We start from the raw sequence: 14,395 nt of genomic DNA on the forward strand, positions 1-14,395 counted from the left end.
AGTTTTTTGAGTTTTATGCAATCGAACAAGTTCCCCGAGAACAAAACTCAAATGCAGATGCCTTAGCTCGGCTCGCCACTTCCACTGAAAATGAGGAGCTGAATGTTGTACCCATAGAACATCTGTCAGCACCCAGCATTACTGAGTCAGACAAGGAAGATGTGTGCATGATCGAGACAGAACCGACCTGGATGAGCCCGATCGTTGAATACCTCGAAAATGGAATTCTTCCCAAAGATCGAAGTCAGGCTCGGAAACTAATGTATCAACTTCCTCGTTACACCATCCTGGATGGAAGGCTATACAGAAGAGGGTATTCCATGCCATTGCTCAGATGCGTGACTCCCCCCGAGGCAAAGAAGATTATTAGAGAAGTTCATGAAGGGTTTTGCGGAGATCATACCGGGGGGCATAGCCTATCCAAGAAAATTATACGCCAAGGATATTTCTGGCCAACCATTAAAACGGATTCTTTCGAGTTCGTGAAAAAATGCGACAAGTGCCAGAGATTCGCCACGATACCCCGAGCTCCACCTTCCGAACTAACCATGTTGACGTCCCCGTGGCCTTTTGCGGTATGGGGCATCGACCTCATAGGCTCACTCCCAACTGGCAAAGGAGGAGTAAAGTATGTTGTGGTCGCGGTTGATTACTTCACAAAATGGACGGAGGCTGAACCATTGGCGACCATAACTTCGAAGAAGATCCTGGATTTCGTGGTAAAGAACATCGTATGCCGATATGGAGTGCCAAGAAAGATTGTGTCTGACAACGGAACCCAGTTTGATTGCGACTTATTTTCCAACTTTTGTAACAAGAACGGTATAATAAAGAGCTTTTCGTCAGTGGCTCACCCTCAGGCGAACGGTCAGGTCGAAGCCGTTAATAAAACTCTCAAGAGTTCCTTGAAGAAAAAGTTGGAAGAAGCAAAGGGACGATGGCCTGAGGAATTACCCCAAGTCCTTTGGGGATATAGAACTACAGCTCGGACATCAACTGGGCATACCCCGTTTTCTCTAGCATACGGCTGCGAGGCAATGTTGCCCATTGAGGTCGAAATTCCGACAATTCGAACTCAGATTTACGACCAAAGTTCCAATCATATTCAGCTCGAAGAAACCCTAGACTTGATCGAAGAAAAAAGGGAAGAGGCTCAATTGAAAAATGCTGCTTACCGGCAACGGACCACGAGATATTTCAATAAGAGGGTTCGAGACCGAAAGTTCGGAGTGGGAGACCTGATTTTGAGACGAGTATTCTTAGCAACCCGAGATCCAGCAGCAGGAGTACTCGGGCCAAATTGGGAAGGACCATACCAGATAGAATCAATCATCCGCCCTGGCGTATACAAACTTGCAAGATTAGATGGGAGCCTCATACCACGAGCATGGAATGGCGAACACCTGAGACCATATTATCAATAGTGAAGGAAGTGTCGCCCGTAACCATGATTTTCTGTACTTAGTTTGTTTTTGAATTTCAAATAAAGGGTCTACTTTGTTTCACATGTAATTTATTTTTATTTTTGCAATCTCTCTTAATTTAATAACCTATGGTCACACTCATAGGATATTAAGGGGGCATCATTGGTATACATACCTCCAGCTTAAAAATAAAAAAAAAATAAAAACAAAAAAGTATTTGGATATAACCAAATACGCGAGCTTAGATAGTTCGGACTTAACCGAGCGAGCTTAGATATTTCGGACTTAACCGAGTTATCAAAAACATAATATTTGGAAATAACCAAGTACACGGGCTTAGATAGTTCGGACATTACCGAACTACCAAAAACCAAAAACGTTTGGAGTTAACCAGATGTGCAAGCATAACAGGTTTGGAACAAACCAGCCAAATTATCGATCAATGATAAATGGGAGCCTAAACCCATCATGAAATATGTCGAGATCGAGGCTGGAACATCTTAAAATAGTTTCGAACTCATAACCTCGGAGCTAAGATACTAAGGATGAGGAAAAGTGACTAAAAGATTAACCAAATCATTCATATTACATGCCATATAAGTACTTTTTAGTTCATGGTTAAAGTAATGTACGACCTTGATAAATAACGAGGTCGGAAACGGATAATTCGAATAAACTATGCATGAATACATCAAATTTCGAGCCTAAATCTAAACTATGTTTGTATGAATTAAATAAACATAACTCATCAATGCAAGAAAAATGTAAAATATTTCGAGCCAAGAAATGTAAAGCATATAAAGAAATTGTCAGCCCTGTGGGCACAAATTTAAATAGTTACAAGAATGAGGGGACGCAGCCCCGATAGCTGATCTCTCCGAGAACGGATTTAAGAAAGAAGAGTATCCTTGGCCTTCTCAGCATCAATATCACCAGACCCTCCAGGACGAATAGCATGACTATCCTGCTGGGTCGCCTCTCGAGCAGCTGTACTTTCCAAAAGACGGGCATTCCACCGCTCAACATATGTGGCTTCGAGAGGACCCAGGAAGCTGGTGTCAAGATCGGCATTGTCGGCCCAAAGTTTGTACATGGCCTGATCGACCGCTTTCTCCCTCAGCTCCTTAGCCTCATCCAGGAGGCGGGTCTTCTCGCTCTCCATGAAATCGAAGGTTGCAGACTTCTCCTCTTCGAGCTTGGCTTTGGCCTTCTCGAGCTCAGCGTTTGACTTTTCAAGCTCCTCGAGACGGGTCTTCAATCTTTCAATTTCAGACTTCTCCTCTTCGAGCTTGGCTTTGGCCTTCTCGAGCTCAGCGTTTGACTTTTCAAGCTCCTCGAGACAGGTCTTCAATCTGTCAATTTCAGACTTCGAGTCTTTGAGCTCGTCAATCATCTTCAGCTCGAGATCCTTCGACTTTTGAGCCAGATTTAAGCTCGTCTGCACCTCGTTGGTCAGCTTGTAGTTGAGTTGCACTGAAACAACAAGGGCCTGAAACACAAAGAATGAATCAGAAATATAATCAGAGACATGAATACTCTAAGACATAAAGAGTGTTTGAGAAGGCTACCGCGGCGGAGAGCTCGATACTCTTCTCATAAAGAGTGTTGCAGTCCGAGGCCTTGCGCACGAGGTCCCAGTGGTCGGCACCAAAGCCAGAAAAGCTCTGACCTACCCGAGAAAGGACGTCCGAGCTGAGAAGCGCCCCTTCTGCCCTAGCGGTGCCATCAAGTACATATTCCTCAGTATGAGTTCGGGCCGTTGGCAGCTGAACCGTCGAGGTAGAAGGTTTCTTCGGAGGCCGAGCAACTATTAACCGGGTATCGGTGGGAAGCTGAGAGATGGATGCAGTTGAGCCTGACCCGTCGACCTGGGCAGTCGGCTCCTTGGAGGTGTCCGCAGTGATCTGGGCCGTGGGAGTCGTCTCGTGACGTTTAGGTACCTTGGACTGTCGATCGGGCCTCTTTGGTATCCTCGGGCGTTTGCTTTTCTGGGCGCCAGCTCCCCCATCACTAAAGAGCACGGCGTCGAGGTCGGGATTCATGGCACCTGCATAATGACAGTGAGTTAAACAAAGATAATAACTTTGGGAAAAGGTGTAAACCAGTTGAAGAAAAAACCTAACTGGAACTTTCCCCCGAGCTTGAGCTTGGGGACCATGAAATTCCCCCGTCTTCAGAAGAGGCGGGGGGAGGGCCTTCCCTATAAGTTGGTGATAACCTCGAAAGGTCCCTATAATCATTGGTCCCATACTGCACAGCTATCCCATTCCACATCTCGTCCGTGGTATACATAGTGTCGTATTTCCCGAGCCCACTGTCAAACCTATGGACACAGTCATCTACCCAACTCCATATGTAGAAGTGGTATCTATCCTGTGGGCACGAGACTAGTCTATTGGGCCTGTGTTTTAATAAAGTGGGGGACCACATTCGCGAAGTAGGAAGGGTTTTACCTCCACCGGAGTCCGAGCTCGAGGCTTCATCATTGGCCTCGTTCCCCGACCGCGGACTTCTCGAGCGAATTGGGAGAGATGCTTTCCTTTCCCTCCTCGGGGGAAGGATGCCTGTGGGCAGAGGCACTTCCTCCCAGCGTTCGTATTTTTTACTGGACCAGTCAGAGGTTGACTGGCCCTGTCCCAACAAGCCACAAGCTCGAAGCTTGTCCTCATGTAACAGAAATGAAAGAGACCTCCTGCCATAAGGGAGTCGAAGCAGGCTCCCTCTGTGCTCCTTCATTGTCTCGTCGGGGGTGGGACGCTGAAAGTTAGCTGAAAGGCGAGATACACTTCAACTAAACATGGATACAAGGACTAAAGATTCGAGCTCAAAAATATAAAGTAACGAGAATACTTACGAATTCGCCTAAACGAACGATGTCGAGACGGGAACAGACCGTCTGTCCAGAAAAAAGCCCTTTTGAAGTCAGGGGGATGGTTCGGAAGGTCTTCAAAGATTTTTGTCTCTTTGGGATAGCTCGAAAGATAGTAAAAACCATCTCCTCCCCGAGCTCGAGAGGGATTACTCTTCAAACAAAAGAGGTATAAAATCTCTTGGGGTGAAGGTCCTATCCACCCCAGCTCGTGGAATAAGGACCTCAGGGCAGACAGCACCCTGTATGAGTTGGTGTTGAGTTGGAATGGAGCCAACCCAACGAAATCGGTGAAATCTCTGAAAAAGGACTTCAGGGGCAGCAAAGCTCCTGCCTTTAGGTGTTCCTGGCTCCAGGCCGCGTACTTCACACTGGAATCACGGCCCCTAGGAGCGAAGCAGCTCCGTTCATGTCTTGTCGGAGCTCGGCAGTTCAGTGTGTCCAACGAGCTAAGGCCATGAAGGGCCAGGATGTCAGTTATCTGGTCGGAGGTGGTAACCGAGCTCTGATAGAACTCGGCTTCAAACATCTCCCTCCTAGGCTGCGAAGACGAAGGCTCCGCCATTAAGGAAAACTGAAGTTCCCCCGGATGGTATGCTACCGTGACTTTTAACGCGGGGTCGAGGGGAACTGGCCTAGGTCCGGGGTTCGGCTCCGGATAGATGGCTTCCCGAAGGACCCTTCTCTTCTTTTCGATGACCTCGTCAATCTGGCGGCGATAGTGGGCTCGGATGTCTTCTTGCTCGCGTGCGATCTCGTACTCTTTAATCCGACGCTGGTTCCGAACAAAGACCGATTCCGGGCTCGGAGATTTGGGCTCGTAAGGGATTGCTCGTAATGACCCCCACCGTCTTTCCAGATTCTGTGACATCTAACGAGAAAGAAAAAATGGTGAGGGCCATGCATGCAAGGATCACGAACTCGATAAGATAAGCTCGGATAACTAAGGGCAAGAAACTAAATATTAAGACCCTCACTAAAGAGTCAGAGCGCGTGTTCCACAGGGAAGAAAAAGAACGTGGATGATTTTTTGAAAATCCCGAAGTTCAAGGGAAAGAAAGGTGGCGGTTAGCCAGGAAAGGGCTTTTTCGGGTTTCGTGTAATTGTCAAGAATAAGGGTTTTTACCCGAAAACTTGGTGTACAAGAAATATAGCCTAAAATCTTCAAAACCCAGAAAGTTGAAACCACATTCAAACGATTGAATCTGAATATAAACCAGAGACGAACTTCCAGAGTGAAAATCCAGAAAGCCTAAAAACCTATCGGTTCAAACCCTCCTATCGCATCATGCTAATAACGTAAACTAACATACACAGCAAGCACAATATAAAAGGAACAACAAAAATGGCGTACTTACACAGTAATGGGGAGTGCAGCGAAATCGTCGAGTGGAGAAGAGGTTGCAGGAAAGAACTCACTGAGTCGTACAAACCAGGATTCTTTTGTTTCTTCGGCCTGGAAAACATGCAATGAGCATAAACTGTGGTAAGAGGTTTAGGGAGTGTTTCTTTTTTCTGGTCTGTGATGAGAAAATGTGAAGAAGACGAAGAGGGAGTCTTGCATAAATAGGTGGGAAAACTGAATTAATCAGGAACGTTGATTGAAATCCTCAACAGATCGAATGGAGGGGAGTCGATGATAAGATAGCGCCGAAAAGCTGTCAGACGAACGATCGTGGGCATGTTCCCAAGGTACTCAAGTACCTAAAGTGAGCAATACCCATCTGGCACGTGTCCGTTTTTAAGAGTGTGACGGTATGGTTCCCGAAAAGAGTAGTTCAAAAGTTTCCTTCTCTTAGGATTCGAACAAATACTTTTGAGGGGGCAAAATGTTATACCCAGATTTCGAGTCGTAGCAAATATGACCTCGAAAGCTGAGTTCGCATTAAATGGTCTCGTGAGGGTTAAGGGTATGCTCTACGATTGTAAATCGGAGCCTGCAAGGTATGGTACAGACCTCGAATATGGTGACCTCGAAATGATCTCGATCTCGAAGGATAGCTCGGTGAGCCCCTCATCTTCAGAAGCAACTTCGGAGCAGGGATCTCGAGCTCGATATGCCATCTCGAAAGAAATGTCAGCTCGGGAAGTGTCAGCGGCTCGCACAATGACGTGAAGTCTTGGAGATACGGAATGACTACCTTGAATATCTACAAGTGTTGTAGATATGGGATATGATCCTCATTTATTGATGTAAATCCCCAAAAATCGTGGGATATTATTTAGTCAGTTATGCGTTTCCTGATCTTTGGGGAACGTTTCCTTCTATATCTGATTATTGGCATTTAAGGCTATTTATTTTTATTCACAAAAGAGTAACTACCCAAAATATGTGGGATAGTATTCTGCATCATTCTCTATAAATAGAGAATGATGCACCATTGTAAAGGACCGATTTTCTGATTCTTGAGAGAAAACTCTGGAGAATTCATGCTAAAGGATTGTTCAGAGATAATCTTGAGATTAATAACAGAGACTCGTGGACTAGGCAGATTTAACTGCTGAACCACGTAAAAACCGCGTGTCTGACTCGTTTGTTTGTTTTAGCCATTGTCTTTAATTGTTTACGTGCTCTCTTCTTTTATCTGTTGGCGAAAAACGGCGTCAACAGATTTATTATAATAATTATTAGAAAATTAGTTATTAATAAATCTCTCTCCTCTATAGAAAGAGGGGATGATATGTGTCGTGGGATACCTGATCATTTGGTCAACGAGACGTACGTAAGTCGACATAGCTCCATATATTAAAAAAAAAAGAGTTACGGAAGAGACATTGTCGTTATTGATGATTTTTTATATTTTATTTTTTAATTATTTAATAATCATAAATAATATAAAAAATGTAGAAAAATTAGAAATAGATTAGAGATTTTGACTTGAATTTTCCTTTTATTTAAAAAAAAACGTGACATTTTCTAATTTTGACATTGTCATTTAAAATATATTTGACGACGAACTTTATAGGTCTTATTTATGTTTTTGCCAAATAAAATTGTTTCAATTGACTTATCACATTATTGTCAAGGCAATGACAGTATTCCAGATTTTGATTTGTTGATTATTTGAGCTTAAGAACAAATGGAACTTGAGTAGCTTAATTTTATAAAGCCAAGTTTTAAGGGTTTTTTCTTCCTATTATTAAGTTTCTTTATGCGTATAGACTATTTACTTCATTTAGATTTGATGAATCAGATTTTTGGACATGATTATTGTTTACCTTGTATGGTAACTTTCTAAATGTGCGAATATGTTATTGATCAGTGACATTATTCATACTTGTTAATTTTAGAAGTTGACATGTGTGATAAGTTATTATATACTATTATACTAAAAGACATTACAATACATATACATATATTAAATTTTCAATGTAGCAGCATATTTTGATGGGATGGTAAATTTAGATTTTTTCCATTCTATTTATTCATATCTCTTTTGAAAAAAAAATAGAAGGATTATTGAGAGAAATTATATGCTTTGTATCATAATTATAAGATTCAATTCAAATTGTACAAAAACTTCACATATAATAATAATAATAAGGGTACTTTGGCAAAATGACATATTTTTTAAAGTCATTTTGCACTCTAGCCTAGTTTTAATAATTATTTGCAAAATGACTTCTCATAATTTAGACAGCTAGTAAAAAATTTTAGACAAATGGTCGAAAAATTCAAATAGCTGGTCGAAAATTTTAGATAACTAGTCGAAAAATTTAGACAACTGGTCAAATTTTAGACAGAGACCATTTTGCAAAAGATTATCAAAAATAAGTCAGAGTGCAAAATCACTTAAAAGAAGAGGTCATTTTCACAAATTTCTCTAATAATAATAATATCCATCGATAATAATATGTAATTAATTTAAAAATAATTATTTAAATTTATATTTATATTCATATACAAAAAGACATTTTTTTTATAAAATATCTTTAAATTTAAAAAAGGTCTACAAAAATAGATATGAACCTATTATTATAAATAAAAATAATAATATCTTATTTAAAGTTAAAATAATAATAGTAAATTAATTAACCACAAATAAGCAAATGAAAAATAAGATGGTTATATCAATTTTATTATTTTTTCTAATTTTTTCATTTTAAATAATAATAGTAATTAAATAAAATATAAATATATTAAAACTTGCAATAGTTTCCACTGCATTGGAGATGGTGGAAAATCTTTCAATTAATGATGCTACAAAATCTATTTGAAGATTTATCGATTAACTTATACTTACTAATTTGTTAAAACTTTGATGTCTCTTTTTTCCCAACCACCTCCAACAATCTCAATATCACCCACACAACATAAACATCCGATAACATCTAAATTATGATAGAAAAATAAGATGAAGATGTTAGAATATCAAAATCAATAATTTAAAATAAAAACTTTAAAGATTAACAAACATTAATAATTGAATAAATACCCAAACTTTAAAGATTAACAAACATTAATAATTGAATTAATACCTGAGAGGATTGTGTTGTCATTAACATGTAAATTAATCAAATTTGGAGATATAAATTGGAATTCATTGAAAAATTAATTGAAATAATTTAGAGAGAGAAGAAGAGAAAAAAAATAGAGTAAAGGAAAATATGAGATTAATAGAAAATATTTAGAATATATATAGATTTGCAAAGATATATTTATCTATATTTAAATAATAATATCTTATAAATATGTTATTTAAATTTAAAAAATTACATTTATTATTATAATCTATAAAATAAATAAAAAAATTAGATTAAAAGAGAAAATAGATAGAGTGTTTTGAAGAGTTTTAGAGTATAACATCATGTACTTGGTGCTCTCCTTTATAAATAAATAAATATATATATATATACTAGGTAGAAATAATGTGCAATACATGTTTGCTTAATTTTAAAGTTGTAAACATTGTCTATAATTTTTATAAAAATTAGTTCACCATTTTTTTAAATATATATATATATATACATAATAGAATAGATTATAGTTCTATAATATATATATATATTTATATCAATAATCTCAACATATATGACATCTAAACACAATATTTACATAAATATAATAATGCTTAAAAAGAAATTAATAATAGAAATAAAGTAAGAATAAAATAAATCATAGTGTAGACAGTAGTATATATGCATAAATTATTTTTTAGCTTCTAATGTATCTCACAATGTCCATTGATGAATTTGATGAAGAGAAAGAGCTTCAATCACTTGATAAAAAACAAACTACCACACAAATTATAAGATAAAAAAATGATATGTATGTCTTTATTATTTTTAAATAAATATGATTTAATTATTTAAATTATCATAAAATATATTTAAAATATTCTATTTTAATTAGTTAATTAATTTTTTTTAAGTTTATGTTGGTTCTAATTTTTGAATTTGGCAATGACAATAAAATATTATATATTATATGTTTAATATAATATTAAGTTTAAGTTTAATTAAATTTTATTTAAGTTATTAAATATATAGTTTTATTATTTTTAAATGGTTATTATTGTAAAATATCTCAATAATATTATATTTTAATTTGTTTAATTATTTATTTATTTAAGTTTAAGTCACGTTTACAATCTGCTGTTAAATATAAGAATATTATGTTAAATATAAGAATATTCCGTTAAAGTTAACGGAAAAAAAATAAAAACCATTAAAACAAAAAATTTCTGTTATCTACACACATTTTATATAAAAAAGATATATATTCTTTATTTTCTTCTCTACATTTATAGACTTTTAATAGCTCCTTTAAACATTTTTTTTATATTTTTTTATTCACTTTTCTTTCTTTCTCTTTCCAAATTTATTCTTTTTTATTATTTTAATTAATAAAAATATTTAAGGATATAATATTTAAATGAGAGGAAGAAATATATAGAGAAATTGATATATGATGTATTTTAAAATTTTATTGTAAAGTAAAAAAAGTATGTTTTTAGTAATATATTTAAAATGATAGAGTAGATGAGTTGATGGGAGTGCTTTAAGTAATAATAATGATTAAAACCGGATATTTAAATTAAATAAAGTTAATGTAAAACTTGTATAAACAGTCTTTTTCTTTTTTTCTTTTCTATAGCAACTAATTAAATATATTTTAAAGTAATAATTAAAAAAAAAAAAAAAAAGAATTCATACCATTACACTAATAAACAATAGAACAAAAAACAAAGATGGTAAAAATCTCGATACATCGGTATGATGACGATCGAAAGGATTTTGACGGGTAATTCACTAAGCAATTCAAAATAAGTAAGAAAATAAAGACAATAAACAAAATACCACTTATCTCTGTCCTAGATTAATGGCAAAATGCTAATTTAGGTGATCAAAATATAAGTATCTAGAGCAGGAATGAGTGCTCTACTTTATACTTTAAAATACTTTATTGTTACACCTAAATTTCGATAATAGAAATTATGGTCTCGAAAGACAGACTCATAAAATGTAAGCTCGAAATAAGTAAGTGTGTCACGTCATCAGCATTTACGCGAATTAGGTTTGACAGTCTCGTTCGGTATTAAGACGACGACGATGGAATTGGTAAGCTCAAAACTACGTGCGGTCTCAAAGATGTTTCGAGGTTACAAATTAAGCTCGAAGCTACAACTACAAGGGTTCAACACTTTTATAAATTCCTGTTTGTTTGCATTGGTGAGGGAGTATCAGTCAAGAAGGTTCGAGCCTGGGCATTGCAAGCTCAAAGATGATGATCTCGATAAAATTACTCGCTAAGGATGAGGCTAATCAAAATGACGAGCTTGTGATGTTGGTCGACTTCGAAAGTATGTATGTTAAATGTAACGCCCTGGTTACCCCAGAACAGTTACGGTGAACAGTGAACCGGAAATTTGACTCGCTACCCGAGTCCTTTGGTTAAAAACGTTATCTAGGTACTATTAACAAGTTAAGGTGCAAAACCAATAAAAATGAAAGGGTACATTTCATTAAGTAAATAAACTGCTCATGAGCCTTTCAAAATGTTTACAAGATGTCCATAATACAAAAGGGTTGCTACAGTTTCAAATTTACAATCCCCGCCGGCCTAAGCGGCAAAAGTAGGGTAAACCCCTAGTCCCTCTGAGAACTCCTTGACCGTGGCAGTCAAGCGGCCCTGTATGTACACCACATCGCCCAAGCTCCCCACTCAGGGTTAGTTAAGTTTTTCCTTCCCTTTACCTGCACCACATAGCACCCATGAGCCGAGGCCCAGCAAGAAAACATAATAAAACATGATATAATATCAACAACGTCCATAATAACCATTCAGGACTATCAGTCCAACAAATAGGTGACAATAGCCAAAAGTCACAATAATGAGCATCGCTCCCTCTAGCCATGTGACGATAGGGTCACCAGGGCTTAACTCATAAGTGATTCTTTTATAAGTTTGATTAGGACAGGTGCATGGTGATTGGTCACCAACATAACCTTCCTCACGACTCTAGAGTCGAAACTATGGACAACGTCCCTTAGCCACGTGACAAACGGTCACCGGGGTCATATACCTTGGCTATAGTCATCTGATCGTAGACCAGGCAAGCGCTTATAAGTTCTTCGACCCTAGGGTCGGTCTAGCATTAATGCCATAGAGCCATTCAATGCGAGATTCTCGACTTTAGAGTCGGTCCCTGACTAGTCAGTGTCTTAAACAGGTAATCAGCGTACATCAGCATTTAATATGCAATCCACGTCCACATATACCAACCAACATGCTCCAATATCAAACCATGCATGTCATATACCTATACAGGGTGCAACTGTATTCATACACTGTTTTCTTACCTCTGATTCGAGTGAGAATTATAATATGAACGACCCCTGAGAACGATCAACCTTTAAAATCCTTGACGGTCACCTGGTCATAACCAAATTATAGAATTCATCAATAAAAATGATAACTGAGGGTTCCCAAACCAAATCCCAGCCCTCGAGACCTCAAATACTACCCAACCGGGTACTAGGTTCAACCCCGAGGCCTATGGTTTGAATCCCCAAGCTAAAAACCACATTTTAGCAAAATTGGCCTTAAGGGCCGCGGCCCTCCCCTGCTGCGCCGCGGCGCGCCCTTCAGATAGAAGGGCTCCCTTCTGACAGACACCAAGGGCCGCGGCGCACCCCTGCTGCGTCGCGGCGCCCAGCCCAGACCAGCTAGAACGCCCACGCACGAACCAGTCCCTCAAACCTTCATAAAACCTCTTCCAAACATGTAATTGAACCCCCAAACAACACCCTTAGCTCACTCTCATCAAACCCCAATCAAACTAACACTAAAACCCCCTTTGATTCACACTTCCCACATCAAAACTCTAAGGCTGAAACCAACAATCAAAACAGAGCATGTATAAAAACCAGTGGCTAAAGCTCACCTTGGAACCAGTTTTGGACCTCCCTCACAAGCTAAAACAAGTCTCCAATCCAGCCCTTAAGTTTCCCTGGCTTGAATCTCCACCAAGAACTCAAAACCCTCAAAGGAGAAGTGAAGAAGTTGATGTACGAGAAAGGAAGAAGCAAACCCCTGTTTTTGTTCTGTTTATTCCACCACCTTCTACAGCCATTTAAGTCTCATATATCCACCCCTAAAATGACCAAATCTCCCTTGTGTCATCTAAAGCCTTCCAAGCTACTCTAGGGGTAAAATTGGTACTTTCTGTGTAATGCCCCGAATTCTCCGATGTGTTTAACGGCATGAATAAGTAGGCCGGGAGGGCCATACTTGCTTAATTATGTTATTAATTGATTAAATGCATGTATATGTTGATTATATTATGATACGATGTGAAATGCATGCATATGAGTCCATATTTATAATTACAGAGGTGTGATGATAATTTGGCCCGTTGAGGGTAATTTGTGTAATTGGGTGCATAACTTGATTTGTGAATGAGATTCCATTATTATGGAGATATATTCGAGCTAAGCAACATGAGACGGTTATTTTTAGTGGATTAGCGGTTTTATCATAACGGGGTCAATTTTGGGGTAATAGAAATGTCCATTTGGTGATAAATTGGGAATATTTGAGATCAGGGTGGAATTCTGGAGGTTTTGACTATAATGTCCCCGGGGGTGTTTTCGGGACCCCGAGCATTAGGTTTTATTTGAGGTTACTTAAGGTCGAAGTAGCTTATCAGATAGAACATACGATAAGAAAACCTTCCGTTCTCCCTTTTCAAAGTTCGTTTTACCGTTTAAGCCTTTTTGACGAAATCTTGAGTTCTAGGAGTCGGAATCGAGCGAGGATTGAGGCATAGCGATCCTAGGAAGGATTAGAAGCTTCTTAACCAAAGGATTCGACGGAAAACAACCCAATTGAAGGTAATCGAATTTTAAGTTTTGAGTTTTTCCGAGTTTCTAAGCTTTGAATTGATTTTATGAATTGTTGAGTTTCTGATCCGTTTGAACCTTGGGTTTTGAGGGTTTTGATGCATGGGGGAGCTTGGGAATTTTGTTTTGATGATTGGGGAATGTTTAGGTATGTTTTTGGAGGCTTTGAAGTGTTAGAAACGCGGTTGGGAATGGCCCAGGGTTGGGGGCCGCGACCCTGTTCTTGTGCGCCGCGGCCCTAGTTCGAAGAAGCAGGTGTCAGGAAATTGGCCTTGCGGGCGCCGCGGCCTAGGCCACAGCCCTAGCCTTAGAGAACCCTGGGGGCCGCGGCCCAAGGTGCTAAGGCCGCAGCCCTTGCCCTGTTTTCGCCCCGTTTGCTCGTTTTGACCCCGGAAACCTAGTTTTAGGCCTCGGGAGTGTCCTTGCTATTTGGATTAGTTTGGATTGATCTCTTGGAGGCTAGATAATGGTTTGAGAGCCCTTGATTATCTTGATTATTGATGGTATCCCATATGTGTTGTGATTAGGTAACCGCTAAAGGACTAAAAGCTAAACCGTTCTCAAGGGTCGTTCTTTTGTTCATTCTAGCTCGAATCAAAGGTAAGAAAACTGCACCCCAAGTGTGACATGCATGGATGTTCATGAGGCATGTTGATTGTGAGAATATGGACATGGATTGAATATAGAATGCTTAGCATATGTTGCTCACTTGTGCATGGTACTGACTCATTAGTCAGGTTTGGCAAAGGTGCTAGTA

Source organism: Humulus lupulus, chromosome 1 (genome assembly GCF_963169125.1).
Source record: "Humulus lupulus chromosome 1, drHumLupu1.1, whole genome shotgun sequence".
NCBI lineage: Eukaryota > Viridiplantae > Streptophyta > Magnoliopsida > Rosales > Cannabaceae > Humulus > Humulus lupulus.